The following is an 18,364-nucleotide window of genomic DNA, read 5'->3' as shown; positions in this document are numbered from 1 at the left end:
ATACTGGTCAACCAGACGATAAACATCTCAAACGTATGTCAATATAAACACTGAAGATACGTCACAGGATGGATAAACTCGCTATTTTTACATCCAGTGAGATAAACTAACTAGAACACCATAACACAGTTTTACCTGAAGGAGGTAATTGATAGGTTAGTAATTGTAATATCATTTGATATTTACCAGTCGCTTTTCGGTGAAGGAAAACATCGTGAGGAAACCGGACTAATCCCAATACGGGCCTAGTTTACCCTCTGGGTTGGAAGGTCAGATGGCAGTCGCTTTCGTAAAACTAGTGCCCACGCCAATTACTGGGATTAGTTGCCAAGCGGACCCCAGGCTCCCATGAGCCGTGGCAAAATGCCGGGACAACGCGAGGAAGATGATATTTAAAACCGTAATCCTCATTTAGTCGGCCATTCTTTTACCTCTACAGTTTACACTTCTTAGTCGGTCGCGTAATAAGCCCGCCGTAGGGCTAAGATGGCCGGCTCTTTATCATTTGTCACCATGGCTGTCACGTTCTAACAAATATGTAAGTGCAAAAGTGACGCATGGCATGACAGGTGGTAGCTGGTCTGGCTACAGCTTGACCTACAGACATACAATAAAATCTTGCGAAAAATCTAATAATTGCCCATTGGAATCCCAACGACCGGTTTTCTATATACAGATCTTATCTCGTGACCACGCACGTGCGTACGCGCCGGTTTCTAGGCGGTTAGCTTTGGAGGCCAATTTGACTATTACAATGGAAATTCGTGACATGAAAATTGGTATGAGCAGTTTTGAAAGCGGCGGTAAATTTGGCATGGCTCTTTTAGGAAATACTTACATTGGACGATTTCGAATACAAACGTAAAAAGAGATATGTTTGTATATGTATTTCAATTAGAATTCGAAAGGTACTTTAAACGCAACTATTTGTAAAATTAAATAATGTACCTATATTAGGGCCGGCAGACTTTACTTTTACTTTTTAACTCTCAGCTGACAACTTTAGGTTTCAAAAACTAGAATTTGTAATTGAGTCAGGTCCCGCCAGTAACATAAGTAAAATTACAGCTAAAAGATATTTCAGTTTTACCTTCCAATTAAACAATCCTCACGAGACTGGGTAGGCAAATAGATGTTATTTGAAATGTCTAGACTGAAAGTTTAGTCTATAATTTAGGTCCGTTTGTTTACCTAATGTTAAAATAACTAACTTTAATCTAAAACTCCAAGGCTTACTTCACAACGAACATTGTTTCTAAAGCTTATTGACGGAACAGATACACATACATACATACATACATAAATACATATCGGCCATTTTATTTCAAGTTTTAGGTATACTTTACAAACCGAAGTAAAATATTTTAATTTGTTTCTAATACTTAAGTTAATAGGAGAAAAGAAGTGTCTCAAAATGTCCATACATGTTTTGATTCTTCCATTCCGTTGCCGTCATACAAAGTCTATGAAAAATGGTAACGGAATGTCGAAAAAAATCTACTTAGAGAAACTTTTTTCCTCCTATTACGATCGAAAGAACTGATTCTGAGTAGAAATACCACAGAAATACCATAAAAATTTCCAAATAAAAATAAAAGTGTGGTGTACTACCACAGAATAACTAATAGTACTACCGTACAGAAAATTCACTCCTTCACAAAAGTCAGATTAGGTATAAAATTACACCTAAAGTCTATTTTTTTATTCGGTAGACTAAAATGACATTTCATAGTATGAAATGACATTTTATGTTCATACTATGAAATGTCATTTCAGTCTGCCGAATAAAAAAATAGACTTTATATCGCCGCCTGCAAGCAAAATTGAAACTTATAACCGCGCACGAACCGTGAATCTCCTTTGCGCGCCGCAGTTTTATGACCGAGCGGTGAGTGTCGGCACGGGGTTATCACTTGACAAGTTTTTATACCTATACCCACTGATTTATTATTTTTAAGATAAATATGTAGGAATTATAAACGTTGATTATGTAAACATACATATTTTATCCGGAGATAGTATGCCTGAATCTCACGGAAGTAAGTTTCGAAGCCATTGTGTATTTTCAATTTTGCGGGAGCGCCGCGTGACACGACTATCGTGCGCAAGAGCGGCAGCCCACTGCCATACGCCTGTCCGATGGGCGCGCCGGCCAAATGTACCTAAACTGCGGAGTGACACCCCCCTGGTACAACCCTCAACAAAATACTTACTGAACTTACCAAAACTGATAAGTTTTAATAAAAGGCTTATTTGTGCACACTCCCGCCAGTCGCCACAGAATGAGTCGGTCGTTTCGCCATCTCATTTTTGGTCTGCCTCTGCCTCGGGTGATCTCTGGTGCCCATTCGGTCGCTATTTTGGCCCATCTGTCCGGGTGCATCCGACAGATATGCGTAGGTTTTTTTATCATATTTTTATTTTTATTTTTTTTAACCTTCGATTCGCGGACGACATCATCAACAACAGCGATTGAACTGCAATGTATGCTACAGGAACTTAGCGACGCAAGCCTTGAGGTTGGTCTGACGATGAATAGATCCAAAACCCAGTTAATGACCAACAGCAAGAAGCACAGGGTGACGGTGGATGGTAACATTTTGCTGTATGTCGACGAGTATACCTATCTGGGCCAGATAGTCTCCTTCACAGATCGCCAGGACAAGGAGATCGATAGAAGGATCGAAAACGCCTGGAGGAGCTTCTGGTCCATGAAGGAACTCATGAAGGGTAAACTCCCAATTGCATTGAAGCGCAAGCTCGTCGACATGTGCATCTTCCCCATCCTCACCTATGGCGCCCAAACCTGGTCATTAATTGAGGCGCAGAAATCCCGGCTCAAGGTTTGCCAAAGGGCAAAGGGCAATGGAGCGAAGTATCCTGGGTGTCCGAAGATGTGACAGTGTGAGGAACACAGATCTTCGCTCCAAAACCCGAGTCGTTGATGTTGGGATGAAGACCGCCAGGCTAAAGTGGGACTGGGCTGGACATGTCTGCCGGATGCATGATGACAGATGGGCCAAAATAGCCACTAGCTGGCATCCCCAGTGTAGTCGAGGCAGAGGCAGACCGAGAAAGAGATGGCGAGACGACTTGGATGCATTCCAGCTGGATTGGCGGGATCTTGCTCAGCACAGGGAGGATTGGAAAAGGAGAGGGGAGGCCTTTGCCCAGCAGTGGGACACACACATAGGCTAAAAAAAATATATTACTTATCACTACATAGTATAAAACAAAGTCGCTTTCCGCTGTCTGTCTGCCTGTATGTATGCTTAGATCTTTAAAACTACGCAACGGATTTTGATGCGGTTTTTAATAGATAGAATGATTCAAGAGGAAGGTTTATGTATAATTTGTTAACCTGTGCGAAGCCAGGGCGGGTCGCTAGTTCTAAATAAGCGAATGTGCTAAACTTCCAAAAAATATCTAAGTACAAACATTTCACGTGACAGCCACTCCGTATCAAAATGAACTGTCATACAGACCATCATTCGATGCTAGAGGGACCTAAAGTACACACCTACCAATATTTAATTTAAACAAACTTTGTTGTAACTGAATTTATGTCGTAACTTCACTAGTGGGTCGCCTTAAAACAGAATAGTCAGCAGCAGAGGTTGCTAAGCGGGCGAGGTGCTGAAAATTACCTTGACACGCTCTCGGGTTTAGATCATTTTGAACACCTGGCCCACTTAGCAACTTCTGCTGCTGACTTTCCTACAAGTCTAGTTCTACGCAGTTGGACACCTTCGAGTCCATTTTAATAAATGCGCAATAAAAAGAACTCGTGACGTAAACGAACATGTCCGAAAATATGAACACGATTTGGAACCTTATTCACCGGGCATAAGTATCAAGGTATTTCTTTTTAAACGTGGCTGGACGGTGTATAATCAGCTGAAACGTGAATCGGGACGAGTCGCCACAGTAGACTCGTGCTGAACAGTAGTCTAACTACAGTTTTTGAACGATGTGCCTAACAAATTTAATGAAAGAATATTAGGCGCTTCAAGTTCAGGATATGCTTATATTCCAGGAGGAATCAGCTACGAATTTTGGTCTCTATATCGATAGCAATCCATTAAATTACCCTGAAGTCAGGAAGAAGTTTAATATTCAGTACTCAAAATTTAAGCCGGCCTAAATAAAAAAAAATATTTGGAGTTTTGCGACACCAAAGTGAAGAGTGAAGTGTGAAATTATTTCTATTCTACTCTATTCTATTCTATTCAAAGAAGATGGGTCCGTAAGTTTTGTGGTAATTAGATTGCTACCCGCACCCGACAACCTCGTTAACCTCGTACTATACTTACGAGTCCCTCGCAGCATCATCTGCTTCAAGTATAAAATTTTCGGACATAAGGCAAGACAGTACACAGTATAACAGTATTTTTACAAGAGCCTTGAGACAATTAAGACTTGAATTAATTAAAAGTCTAAATAGTTGAATTAGCTGGCTTTCCACTTAAATTAACCGGCTTTTCAAACTTTATTTTAGACGATGCCATTGTCTATGTGTCTTCAATGGATTATGCATCTGTTGCTGTTACCACGATAATGTCTTACTGTCTTTCTCAAGTTTACTGCGCCCTGCGCCGGCGCCGAGGTCGTGAAAATTTTCTGGTCCCCCGGCCTCGAACCAGCAACCGATAACGTTCGCTAAAATTATGATTCTCGATGTGTGCCAATTCGATTATACCTAAATATTGTGCCAATTCGACGATATTTCACCTAAGTACCTACTGGTCCATTTGGCGGACTTTCGTAACTGACCTACGAGGACTATAAAGTTTTATTATAACTTTCTTAAGGCGTGGTTTCCGGTTACACTAAAGTTAAGTATTGATTTCGTTTAGTATACTTGACCAAAATGAGGCCATCCTAAGGCCTACTAGTAGTTCGGGGCAACGTAACTTTAACCACGCGTTGCTAGGCGCGCCACTTCGCGAACATAAGCCTTTAAATTTAATTACTTAAATGTATTTTAATAAAAACCGTAGGTAATAACCTACGGTCACGTTATGTTCAATTTAATATTCATACCTATACGTGTTATATTTGCACACGTGCGTTATATCCAATCTCTCTTCCATTATCCAATCTGAACAAATTTTACGTAGCACATCTTAGCGCATATTAAAATTAAAGCACATTAAAATTATATAAAATATGAATAAAAAATGCCTACAATATTTGGGACTTCACGGGCCTATAAAACCCGGTCTTTTGATAGGCTCGCGTGGGGATATAGATCCAACAGGTAGAGGAAAACTATTAATTAATTATAATTTTATTCATGAAAAAATAAGCTTTCCGAAAATTCGCTTCTATGAGAGTATGGACAATTATGGACAATGAAAAGTTTAATACCATAATGCATTTTTATTGTAATTTGTGCATTTACCTTCGGAAAACATCATTTGGTGAAGTAAAACTACTGATGAAGACCATAAAAATGGCATTTTTAAATTGTGTAGTGAAGCCTGTTCATTTTTTAAACGGAATTTAAAGTATTTTATTCATTATATATTCTAAAAAAATTGCTCATACTATTCAAGGACTTCCGTTTCACTGGTTACGTCATCAGTCAGACATCAATTCTGACAGAAATGGGGTAATGGGGTCATCTGTAATCCGTAGGCCTACTTCGGGGCCACATATGTAATACGTAACGCACCTACGACCACGTTTACAAACCGCGCTTGTGAACTAGTGTTTTGAGTGCAAATAACGTGTCCTAGTGTTTGACAGCCTTGGCTGTCAACTATTGGACAGTGTCCGGCACTGGAACAGTTCCAGTGGGGTTGACCGTTTAAGCTCCAGTGGACAGTTTACTATTGGAAGTAATAGTCAGGAGTACAGTTTTTTTGATGGATCCCATCATTGTTATAACGAATGTATCCTTACTGACCTTTGCTAAGCGCACACCATCCTTTTGAGAGAGTACTTAAACCAGGGATCGGATACCGGTATTTTTAGTATGGGAACGGAAACGGTATTTTTTCGTTCTTTGCTAATTACTTCATTTCTAATTGGGCAATCTAATAATACGAAGTCGTAACCTAAAACCACAACTGAGTGCTACATTTCGAGTATAAAATAATTCGAAAAATATGGTTATTTCTATGTTTTTGCAAAAAACCGGTTCCGATCCCTGACTTGAACACACTTTTATAACTTCACCAAATAGTTTTAACATTTTCAAATGCCATCATTTTATGGTTTTCATCAGCATTTCCACTATTATGTAGATGTGACAATAATATCAGAAAAGTTCTCGCAATTTCTTGGATTTGATCACCAAATCCTGACTTTATGACAAAGGGAAGTACTGTGAAATATACCCTTTCAAACATAATAAGAATTTCCATCCCGCCATCTTTGAACACACTTTTAAAAATACAAAGATACCGGCGACTTCAAAAAACTTCAAAAATTTATTGTAGGTACACAAAAACATTTTCAGGGGTGCTAAGATTATCCTAATTATGTACAATTGACAAAGTGTAGGTACCTCAGCTAAGAAATATATTATATCAGGTTGCCCTGGTTCCTACACTAGGCTCAGCCTGTCTCGTAAGTAACCCAGGCTCAAGTGAGTTTATACAATAGAAACTTAAAGCCAAGGAAGAGGAAACTTATTGAACCTCTTCTTTCAAAATATTTAAGCCAAATAACACTTTAAATCGTACGGATAATTCTCATGGACAATGAATGTACAGTTCTAACAGAAATGGGGTCATCACTAGGCCTACTTCAGGGCCACATAAGTAACCCACCACCACCACCACGAACTGATCTTCAATGAGTCTTATAACTTAGCCATAAGGTATAAAACCAATTAACTACGGTTATCTTACTCGTTGCTAGGCGCGACACTTCAGCCCAACATACAAGGCCCATTTCGAAATGTGTTAAAGTCTATATAAATATTCAAATAGTTTGTGTATGGCACCGATTCAACGTTGATTTATGCCTAGGCTGAGGAATTTTGAACTTTATTTCAACGACATAAGGCAAACTAATGGACAGTTAAAGTGATGTTAATGCAAGGTGACCAGGCGTTTTGTAAATGCCTATAAATGATATAACAATCGGTTAAGTGATCTTGAGCTTCATATCGGACCGAACTGAATCCTTGATGATAGATTTGATGAACAGTTTTAAATATTAGCGTTTAAGTGATAAGCTGTTTGTATATTCTGTGTTCCATATCATAAGTTCAGCATTTTGTAAAACGGTCTCTGAGAAAAGCGCTTGTAAATGTACAGACCAACATTTATATAGTGCCCTGGTTATCAAAAGCTTGTAACTTGTAATACAAGCGGATGCCACTTACACAGCTTTTGTTAGAAAGGGACTTCCACTTGTATTAGAAGTTACAAGCGGATGTCACTTATTGACAGCTTTCATTAGAAAGGGACTTCCACTTGTAGTACAAGTTACAAGCTTATGAGAAACGGACCCCAGCCGGAGAGCAGTTTTTTAAAAATGTGGTGGGGGAAGATCTCGATAAATTAGACAAGCTGATGGCTATTAAACTGTGTTGACAGCACTGTTCTCCCCCTCCCAGGAAGAATGGGACAGTCTGACGGGTCTAAAGCGCGCAAAGCTCTTTATGCAAGGAGTAGACTCCGGTTGGAGCAAAAATCTTTGGAAACTTAGCAAAAGACAATTCCAAATCATAACAGGGGTGTTCACTGGCCATTACGGGGTCAAAGGTATTCTGGCAAAATGGGACACGCTGACAACACCGATTGTCGTATGTGTGGCGAAGAGGAAGAGACAATAAAACACCTAATGTGTGAATGTCACGCCCTCACCAGACAAAGAATGAAGGACTTTGGAGAAGGTTATCTGGAACCAAAGGATTTTAAAGCTCGACACATGTAGATGGTGGGAAAAGCTCTTGAGTAGCTGACGGGTCTTTCCTAGGGGGTAATTGCACAAAAGATCCCTATGGGTCGAAGTGTATCAAGGGCCCCCGAACAACATAAGATAAGATAAGACTGTTCTCCCCGAGCCAGTGCGTTAATTAGTACCGTGTGCTGACCACTCCAATGCCTCACTCTTTTATTGTCACAGTGTCAAACAAGCATTATCAGCATTCGAACACGACAGACGACCTAAGATAAATTTTTAGAAACTGACCAAATGAAATATTCGGAAGGTTGCGGGTCACTTCTGGATGAGATTGGCTCAGGACCGGGATAAGTGGCGTACTCGAAGAGAGGCCTATGCTCAGCAGTGGGCGATAAAAGGCTGATATGAAGATGATGATGATGACCAAATGAATACCTACTCCTATAGATAAAATGCGAAACTGTGGAAACTTTGCCCAGAAATGAAACATAAATTGGATCATAAAAACACCGAAATATTTCAGGTTATAGCGAATAGTGACAATCAATGGGCCAGAGACCGGCTAGGATTACAATATGCATAATACTCTCACGTGCTGTGTATACATTATTATGCCGCGTGACGACAATGCCGATATTTTGCCATTCACAACGCCGGCCTCAGTCAAGTCCATTGGCATAATCAAAGACAGGTGATTAACAAAAACTGTCAATCTCCATACTCGCACTTAGGGTTTGCACGACGGATCCGAAATGTATGGGAATATCCGCGGATCCGGATCCAGATCCGGATAATTTCATACATTTCGGATCCGGATTGCAAACCCTACTCGCACTGCACTAGTCACCAACATTATGGAAAACTCCGCTGACATGAAACGCGGCAACGTGCGATTGCAGGCGACCAGTGAGCTTTCAACTTGAAAGCTCACTTAAAAGTTTCAAGTGACAATTGTTACTGCGAGATGTCGTTGATGGTTTGAAACATAGGTAAATTTTGTAGTGTAGAGTTCCAGTAAAAAATAATTTCGGAATTCAACCCCTAGAAGGTGAAGATGAGGTTGAAGTCACAACCCCTTAGGAGTTGAATTTCATTTCTTAGTAGAGCTCTACGACATTTTAGGAATACATGTTTTTCGAGGTCCTCGCTTCAATGGTTTAGCCTATAGTATCTAAGTAAGAGTACAGTCACCTGCAATAATATGTTACTCTTCGAAGACTGCAAAACTATGCGACATGCTCTTATGGCTCTACAAATAAGATCGTGTCAGATATTTTTGCGGCCTTCGTTGTGTAACATATTATTGCAGGTTTATGTACATAAATAACTCGACAGTTTTATATTTTTAGATGATACATAATGACTCTACGTGTTTGCCAACTATAGTCGCTGCAGTCCTTTATGTTTGTACAACGCTTTGGTCACTAGCCTATCTATATTACTACCAGTCTTTTCAATTCACGTGTCTGTTACGGCCTTCGTGTTTCGTCTATTCGCGAAACCTCTTGAATATATTATATTACATCTGGATGTCCGTCTGTCCGGCCTCGGCTAGTTCAATAAAACGATATCGATATTAATCTTTATGATTATGACGAACGTGTGTACTATGTATTGTTACCCAAGCATAGACTATTATAGGAGTCCTCTAGACGGAGTTTAGAGCAATTATTTCATCAAACCGATGCTGCCAAAAATACGGGGGTGCGGGGGGACGAGGTGAGTGAATCCCGTGCCGTGATTGGTCCGTTCAAAGACACGGACGAATCACGGCACGGGATTGACTCGAAGATGGAGTAAAACTACCGTGTGGCAGAGGGGGTAGCGTTACTATGCTCAGTCTAGAGGATGTCTTGTCTGTGTACCCAAGAGAGCCCTAATAAGTCGAAGTAAAACTTTGCAATAAGTAGGGCAGAGAAAACTAGCTTCAACACACACCAAAAGACAAGCCTCAAAAACGGCCAAGTTCGTGCCGGATCACGCATAATGGAATGTTCCGCTCCGTACCTTCATAATACTCGTACGATAAGTTTTTGGCAAAAATTTCATTTTTGGTACAAGCTTTTATCGCTGACTGTACTTTTCTTACTACAGACCATTAATACTCATCGAGACAATTCTAAAAACCCCTAACACAATTAGGTTGCGTTGTTTCATCACAGAGTTCCTACGGTCACCTCCTGTCTCCATCATCAGATCAGCTCGATGGTACCATAATATTGCATTGTCACCCGACTTACATGTGTATGCAAAATTTCAGCTCAATCGGAAACCGGGAAGTGGATCAAATTTAACTTGCAAGATTCCATTACATAGTTACATACAGGTCGACCTAATAAAAGCTTGTTAACTTGTTAATAAAAAGTCATACAATCAAAAAGACGTATCTTCGCGACACTTACGTTGTTTTAAATAAGATAAGATAAGAAGAAGATAAGTGTTTAGGAGGGTCATTCTCTGAGAATATGTCTGTGCGGTTGCGTCTAATTGTCACGATTTTTTTCATACATTTTGTATGGGTCGCGGCAATTAGACCGCAGACATTATTTGAGAAATACAGGAAAGAATCTCGTTAATGGCTCAACTCATCCGTACGGACAGACAGACGCACGGACTACTTAACTGATAAGGCTTCCGTTGTTAGCCATTTTGGCTACGGAACCCTACAAACGGCGAACCGATGAAACGAGTATCTACGAAAAAATGGAAAGCACAGACTTGACAGACAAAATATTGCGATTTTGCACTCCTGTACCTGTAGTGTAAATTTTATTCGATAGCGTCACGTCACGTACGTGTATGCTGCAAGTCTCATTTTGTATGGGATTATGAGCTGTTCAAAATCCCATACAAAATGAAGTATTCAAAGTTGCGTTATATGGTACATTTATGGAGAAAGAATAACTTTTAGTGATATTTGTCAGATATGCGTCAGCCACAAAGACCGTTCTTCGATCTTCTTGTACAGTAGAGTCCGATTAGTACGACTTCGCATATAACAACCAACCGCTTATAGCGACGTAAGTATAGGCACTTGTTTGGTTTTAGTATGAGCTACTATGAAAGTACAACCGTTTATTACGACTCCGCTTATAACGACCGATCGCTTTTAACGATGGAAATTGACTCAAAATCCGTCCCTCGAGTCCGGTTACAACGACGAGCGACGTAGTTTTTACAAATAAATAGGTAGTTGGTAAGAAGCTTACTCCGTCCCGCGCACCTAACTCCCCTCCCCTTTTGCGTATACGCAGCAAGATGAAATAGTTATGTGACTTTTCGTAATCTTGCAAACTAAATAAAACCCAATTCCCATTATTCAATCGAGCTTAAACTTCACATACATAATTATGTACATAAGTTGGGTACAATGCAATAATTTGGTAGGTGCCTTCGAGCTGATCTGATGATGGACACAGGAGATGGCCATAGGAACTGTGTGATAATAAAACAACGTCAGATCCCCAAGAATTACGACTTTTTATTTTACGGGATTCGAGTAATTTGCGGATGACGAGTGAGTTGACTACGCGTACCTTGAAAAGTGTGGCTTCTTCTAAACACACAAGTCTCTCCATTTAAGACAAAGTGTTGTAATACTAACGTAAATAAATATTTTAAAGGAAATGTTTTTCTTTTTCTTTGATTGTTGCATAAGTAATAATAAATACAAAATTACGTAATTATTTTGATTAAAAAATATATTAAAATTGGCAGTTCGTTTTGTACGACGTCCGGTTAGTACGACGTAATATCAGCGGTCCCTTGGGCGTCGTTATAACCGGACTCTACTGTATTGTATTCTTCTTGTATTCTTGTATTGAGAGCTTCGTCTAAGTATATCGGGTGGAATAGAAGGAACGACTCTTTCGCAAACGGGGTTTAGGCTACGTACTTTATTACTCACTTATTAATCACCTTAATATTTCTAACCGTTTTTGAGATACAGTTTGTTAAACATTAGTGAAAAACCTGTCAACCCTAGCAAGAGTAGATCCTACTTATTGAATGACTATGACATGTGTCAATTTAAAACAAAAATATTTCATTTTAATGATTTTTTGTTTTACTTTTTAATCCAGCTTTATGATTATAATAACTCGATTGTAGATGACTTAGATAACCCTATCTGTATGTATATCTTCCGTCGCTGTCACAGACAAGACATCCTCTAGACTGAGCATAGTAACGCTACCCCGTCTGCCACTATATACGGTAGTTTTACTCCATCTTCGAGTCAAAGTGTCAGAATCCCGTGCCGTGATTGGTCCGTGTCTTTGAACGGACCAATCACGGCAAGGGATCCGCTCACCTCGTCCCCCCGCACCCCCGTATTTTTGGCAGCATCGGTTTCATGAAATAATTGCTCTAAACTCCGTCTAGAGGATTCCTAGTCTATGGTCGCTGTATATGATAGACAATAAGCAAAACCCGAGGATACAAGGAGGTAAAATATCCCAACGTTGTATGCAAATGTCATACGCGTACGCCCCGCGAATGTCTATGTACTGTGTACATAATGTACATAAATAATATATGTAGGTACGTGTATGTTAATCGGACACGTATTGGGCAGGAAGGGAACAAGGTTACCGGGTTATGGGTGGTAGGTATTAAATAATACAAATTTAAATACTTATGGTAACTATTTTTTTTTGGTAACTAAAAATCTAGCTTCCTATCGCAAAGTATTTAGGACTACTATTTGATAGCTTCGAGTTCGAGTTAAGTTCGAGAGCTTAAATTCGTTTAGAACACTAAGCGCGACTTGCACCATTCCACTTAACAACCCGGGGTTAACCATGGTTACAATTTGACACTGTGTTAACGGTTTAACCCTGGGTTATTAGGATTGTGCAAGTGGCCCATAAAGAATTAAAAACTTTTCTAAATTCAAAAAATGGCCTGGTTCTTAGTCTTACGAGGTTGAAATGATTTTCAGTTTTCTTGTACCGATTAATATCTTTAAGTAACAAACAACTACCCCTTTACTTAACCTATATTTAAACAGCTACATAAAGGATCCATTAATATCACCGCTTTGTTTCCTTAGCTAAAAGCCCAAATGTGCCAGCGGGACTCTAAATACATGCATCAATTAAGCACACCTTGGGTTCCGGTATACAGGGTGGAGCTTTCCTGAGACAAGTAACTTACTACAAGTACCTGAAAAAGGTTAACTTAATTTGTATATGCTAATAGTTTGTTTAATAATAGTTGTTACGAGTAAGGCTAATTGTTGTTGTTGTGACTGTTGTGAGACAACTTACTACAAGTAGCTAAAAAGGTTAATTTAAATTGTGTAGTTATCTAAGAAAAAATCTAGACGACTGAAAATCGTAAATTTTACATGGGGAACAAAAATATCATGCATATAAATTAAATAATTCGAATTGATAAATATCTGTAGGTACTTGTACAGTCGCTATCAGACATATCGAAGCGGCCGAGGTGCTCAAAAATATGTGAACACGCATCAAACGCCGTGACAATAGAGGCGTGTTCAGATCACCTACATAGGCTACATAGTTTCTAAATTAATATTCGAATTATTCTTATCATTCATTCCTTCATGAAACAACTACAGAATTATTTATTAAACCAACACAATAATAACAGCATAGGTAGCATAGGATCCACAGCGCAGGCTTCGTCATCATACAGAAAGCTCATCCACCTCAGGCTTCGTCAAATTAAAATGCATTTTGTCACATATGTCATCCGCAACACGCATCGTCAAATTATAAAGGAAATTGGTCATTACAAAATACATAATAATAAGCCATAAACCTATATCCTAATCCGGTAAGTACCCGGCACAAATGTCCCCAAAATACCAGCGGCGTTCCCGCGCTGAATAGCCAACGATATACGCTGGACCAGGTACGAACCAGAGGATCGCAACCCCTATCCCGCAAGCGTTTTCCCAGGTCCCTCACAAAAACCTTCGCCTCGGAACACCAAGGACCAGCCGACTCAACAGCGAAAGGGACAAAATCGTAAACCGGCTTCAAGTTTGAGTACTTGGCATGTTTCTGTCTCGCGGCGTTCTCCGCAGCCCCCCCCCAGCCGCACGTATATTGTCTGTGCAAGATGCGATGCGGCAAAGATGCTCACACATGTAGCATCCCACAACAGACTCCGACCTTTAGCCCAAGGAACAAGAGTGAGACCGTCATTCATTCATTCATCATATTATTATTAATTCTGTCAGATAAATAATTAGGTACTTAAATAGGAAAATCATTCAGCCAAATACGCAATATAAAGCTGGTAAAACTTTGTAGGCAACTTGACCCGGTAACATAAAAGCTTAGCTTAGGTAGCTTTAGGGCAAGACCCATTTTAGATTGTAGTCATAATTTTTAAAATGTTGCTAGCGAGGACCGATTGGCTCACACAAATAACACAGATTAAAAAAAAAGCCGAACGTGGAGATATGACACTTTGGCTCCGTATACGACGCACCCTGTATGTACCTGTACCTACATGAATTTGTAGGCACTAGAGGAATGCAAAGCTTTCACTGCTTCATTATAACGAGCTACAATGTGTCTATGGTACAAGTTATATGCGTTTTGTGATTTAAATAAGATCACAAGATATAATCAAACAGAGTCTAGCTAAAAATTAAAGCACAGAACTGCAGTGAAAAAAACTTGTTCTTTGTAGAATAGAATAGAATATAATAGAATATATTTATTTGTATTAATTGTACATCGTCGTTCGTTGTATGTATTTGTGTAGATGAAGATTTTCTCTAATTATTAAATATTTATTTCTTTATAATGAACTCCGGTTATGAACATTTTTTTTTTATAGTGACCCGGGAAAAATGGAAAATATTTCATCGAATAATCTGTAATCTGTAATTCGATTAACTAAATAACAGTCTATTTTAATAGGACTTTCTGCGGCAGTCATTAAAAAGAAAAAAGATTAAAAAGAAGCTTATGTATGTTATTGCTATGATTGTATGGATGTTCGGGTCAAATCTTGCAAACTGGGTTAGACCAACTTCCCATTATTCGACTCAGCTGAAACTTCACCACAGAATAAGTAATAGTATTATCATACAGACAGAACGGACACGCAGCGCCCCGCCCCGACTCGGATCCCCGCGACTGGCCGCGACATGAATGTGTGCGTAAGTCGCTCTACTGAGAGCATGCCAGAAGTCCGTCAGATACACAATGACGCGTGTACAAACCTGCCGCGCACACATATAAACGCAAATCATTTTTGATGTATGGCGTGTCCGCCCTGTGACTTCACAATCATACAAATTGTGTTTAAGTTTGCACTGATTGGTTGACTGGGTTGGCACTGATTGACTAGCACGTTATCTTTTCGCGGATGAGCAAAGTAATATTTTGGTTTTAATTAATATGGATTTCTGCAAAGTAACGCCTGATTCTATTAATTATTTTTAAGTTTGTCATTAATTGTTTCCTTTAGTATTATGAGAGTATTATAGTTGCCTGTTGAAAGAAAAGTACAGTCAGCGATAAAAGCTTGTATCGAAATTATTTTCAGTTCTTGGAAAAAAAATGTCAAAACCTCTATTTTTTGTATTTTGTGCCCTAAAACGCACAGGCAATAATGCTCGCGTCACGTCAGTAAACCGAGGCGACTTATAAAATGTTTGAAGCGCGCCGACAGTCCAAACAGGTGTCGCGGTTACCATATTGCAAGGGAGCTTTGGGATAGTCCTTTTTAACCCCCGACGCAAAAAGAGGAGCGTTATGTTATAAGGCAAACGAGCATATACGAATAGCTCCTAGCTCCTAGTTACCGTCGCCCTTGGACACGCAACACCCTCAGGGGTCGCAATAAGTGCATTGGCGGACTCTAAGATCTCGGTACAGTCTTACTTACTTACTTACTACTTACTGCTGTGGCGCAACCACCCGAAGTGGATCTTGGCCTCCGACACCAAAGACCGACATGCTACTTCTGTCCAAAGCCGTTTTTGTCCAGTCGACGGCGCCGAGTTCACTAAGGTCTTTCTGCACCTCGTCTCTCCAGCGGTACCTGGGGCGTCCAGACGGTACAGTCAAGTGTATATATGTAAATATGGGCGAAGACAACTTACTCAAAAACATGTCCCATAGTTCATAATTCGCTGACATAAGAGCTATTGGGACATATTTTTGAGTAGGTATGATTTTTGTGCACCCATTTTACCTTTGACTGTATACGCTCTTTTCTTGAAAATTTGAAGGTCGTTTTGAATTGGATTTTTGGAAGGTCGGAATTACTTTTATAACAGCAATTTTTCCAATTTATTACGGGACTACTGAAAACATGGTGACCCCAGATTTAAAGCTCTCCGCACCGCTGCCTCGCGTTAGACGCACTTCGATCCAACCCGCCCGACCATCCCCATAGACCCGCTTCTCCCTAATCTCCCCATACAACTCTCCACTCAAGCAAACAATCTCGGAGCTCAACTTATAGTGACTCAGTTAATTTCTTTCCAAAATTTGTTGTCACTTTAAATGTAAAAGGGCTAATATGCCAATACAATGTATGGGATGTATTTTTTTTTGTTTTGAGGTATAGGAATTACTCGTGATAATACACAACACGGTAGTTTTTGGGTTTTATAAGTAATTGACGTGAGAACAGGCGGCTAATTAGGTGATGTTTGAATTCATGTTGAAATGTACGTTTTGAACCCTTTAAGTAAATTATAAATAACCGTTTTTCGGGCTTTTAGGTGTAATTGACTTGAAGATTGAAATCTGTTTTAACACTGTTTGTAAGTAATTAATATTTTTCGAACATTCTACATCTACAGCGGAATAAAATAAACATTTGGTAGAATAAGTTACGAGGGTTAGTCTCTGAGAATATGTCTGCGTTTGCGTCTAATTGCAACGACTCTTTTAATACATTTTGTATGGGTCGCGGCGCTTCATAATCCGGTACAAAATGAAACTTAACGCAAACGCCCTCTTTAAATAAAAATATCTGGGAGACCGAGCTTTGCTCGGAAAACATATAAAAACTCGAAAAAGCGCGTTTTCCCAGAGATAAAACCTAACTAGATCGATTTTTCGCCCCCGAAAACCCCTATATAGCAAATTTCATCGAAATCGTTAGAGCCGTTCCCGAGATCCCCGAAATATATATATACATATAAATAAATAAATTTCACCCAGATATTAAATATTATAGGACATTCTTACACAGATTGACTAAGTCCCACAGTAAGTTCAAGAAGGCTTGTGTTGTGGGTACTCAGACAACGATATATATAATATATAAATACATAAATACATAGAAAACACCCAAGACTCAGGAACAAGTATCTGTGTTAATCACACAAATAAATGCCCTTACCAGGATCCGAACCCAGGACCGCGGCTTAACAGGCAGGGTCATACCCACTAGGCCAGACCAGTCGTCAAAACCAAGTCGTCAGTGTATACCTAAAGAAAACGCTGTTTGATTCATCTGACATGAATCATGATGCAAAACGGTTACGATGAAGTGCAACTAAATCAGAATACAATAATGATAGGTTTACAAGTGAACGGTAGCCATTGTGCTGAAGCTTTCTAGCCAGAGGATGATCCATTGTGGTGAGACTGGTGAGACCCTGACATTTACATTTTGCCCCAAACGACCGCTTTGCGCGGCATTCCTCAACCGCGTGAACTTACTTATCTGAGCTTAGGATCTTAATTATAATATTACGTTGAATACGGTGCTTCAATATTATATTATTAATTCTCACTACTTTTACTTATAGATGCTTATAGGTAGATCTAAGAACAATAACATTAAAAAAAATGAAAAAAACCATCAACACATAAACGGTTGAACCGATTTTGATAAGATAAAACATGTCTAATAACCGCCTCTAGAAAACCTGCTTTTAAATTTAAAAAAAAAACCGCATCCAAATCGGTTTACCCGTTTAAGAGCTACGGTGCCACAGACACGCAAATAGCGGTCAAACTTATAAAACCCCCCTTTTTGTGTCGGGGGTTAATAATAATTTTAAATTTCCAAGATTCATAAAATATCAGTACCTACTTGTCTTACTTATATTATACCTCCATCTACTTTAGTTTATTATATAATTTATATGTATATCTCTAAGAATTTGGCAGATAACCCACAATTTTTTATCTAAGAATATACAGCTAAAAAAAACATAAGCATAAACCACAATATTTATTTATTTATTTAAACTTTATTGCACAAAATATATACAACAATGTACAAATGGCGGACTTAATGCCAAATGGCATTCTCTACCAGTCAACCATAGGGCCAAACAGAGATACCTTCAATTGGTGCAGAGAGAGAAAATATATTGAGTGAGTTAAAAAAAGCAAACTATACTTATAAATTACATAAATAAATAAAATATATATAAACTACCACATATTTATAAAATACATACTATAAATATAATAATGATGGATATTATTCGAACTCTTGCTTTAGCAAATGTTTACGTAACATCCGCTTGAAAGAAAACGTA

General features: G+C 39.1%; 1 protein-coding gene across 1 annotated transcript in view; it reads right to left on the bottom strand.

The window, feature by feature from the left end:
* The window catches only part of LOC134652347 (tRNA dimethylallyltransferase), a 282,850-nt gene that overhangs the window by 92,293 nt on the left and 172,193 nt on the right, over positions 1–18,364 (bottom strand). The gene's annotated exons all lie outside the window — the stretch shown is intronic.

Source organism: Cydia amplana, chromosome 11 (assembly GCF_948474715.1).
Source record: "Cydia amplana chromosome 11, ilCydAmpl1.1, whole genome shotgun sequence".
Classification (NCBI taxonomy): Eukaryota; Metazoa; Arthropoda; class Insecta; order Lepidoptera; family Tortricidae; genus Cydia; species Cydia amplana.
Note: the sequence above shows the minus strand (reverse complement) of the source record. Positions and strands in the feature narration are given on the sequence as shown.